Genomic DNA, 1,054 nt, shown 5'->3' with positions numbered 1-1,054 from the left:
TGTGTGTGTGTGTGTGTGTGTGTGTGTGTGTGTGTGTGTGTGTGTGAGTGTGCGTGTGTTGGTAGAACCCTTGGTTTCTCTTCAGTTATGCTTTTTTAAATCGTTGTTGTTACTGTTACTGTCGTTGTTGCTGTTTTGCTGCGGATGATGCTGCTGCTGCTGCTGTTGCTGTTCTTGTTGTTGTTGTTGTTGTTGGTGATAATGATGGCGATGGTGGTGGTGCTGCTGCTGTTGTTACTGATTTTGTTATTGTTGTTGCTGCTGCTGCTGTTGTTGTTGTTGTTGTTGTGTGTGTTTGTGTGTGTGTGTGTGTGTGTGTGTGTGTTTGTTTGTTTGTTTGTGCATGCATGAATGTGGCTGACATGTTTAGGTGGCAGCGAAGTTAGTAATTAGTCAGTTGCGCCTCTCCGCGACCCCGAGAAGAACTCTACTCGCCACGGTCAGGTAATGGTAACACCTCCTCTACTTGTTTGTCGTTGTTGATGATGTTTTCTCGAGGCAGTTTACGGTCAGTCAGTACTGCAACGACCAAGATACTTTCTCCTCTTGACGTAAGGACAATAGAAACACTTGGATGAAGTAGAAGAAGGAGCTGCTAGAGCACACAAGAACGCCCTCTTACCAGTGGCGGTGGGTAGTGAAGGGCCCACGGGCTTGAGCCCCTGCCCCCTCCCCACCCACCACCCTCAACTCTATCCCAAAGTAAATGAAAGTTTCTCCAAAATGAAATAAGCAGTTGAATCCGTTATGACCGCGCGTAATGAACACAGAGTGATCAACTTGGCGGCTTGCTTGCTTATCCAATCACTGTTGTCACTGCTTACAACTATAGTAACCCAGCAGACAATCAAATGTCTTTAGGGCTCTGCGAAGATGAGCCCTTTTCCCACAGCCCGTCGTTAATGAAACTCTTCTTTTAAAAAGGTAGAAGACTGGGGGGGAAATAACACTGTACCGAGGGCTCACGCTCTCCTAGCCCTGACAATGGTGTGAAAGTTTACGACACACTTTCCCTCACTGACACAGATACCTATGCGCTCATTGGTTCTTTGTG

This window comes from Aplysia californica, unplaced genomic scaffold (genome assembly GCF_000002075.1).
Source record: "Aplysia californica isolate F4 #8 unplaced genomic scaffold, AplCal3.0 scaffold00036, whole genome shotgun sequence".
In the NCBI taxonomy this organism is placed as follows: Eukaryota; Metazoa; Mollusca; class Gastropoda; order Aplysiida; family Aplysiidae; genus Aplysia; species Aplysia californica.
This window is presented reverse-complemented; position numbering follows the sequence as displayed.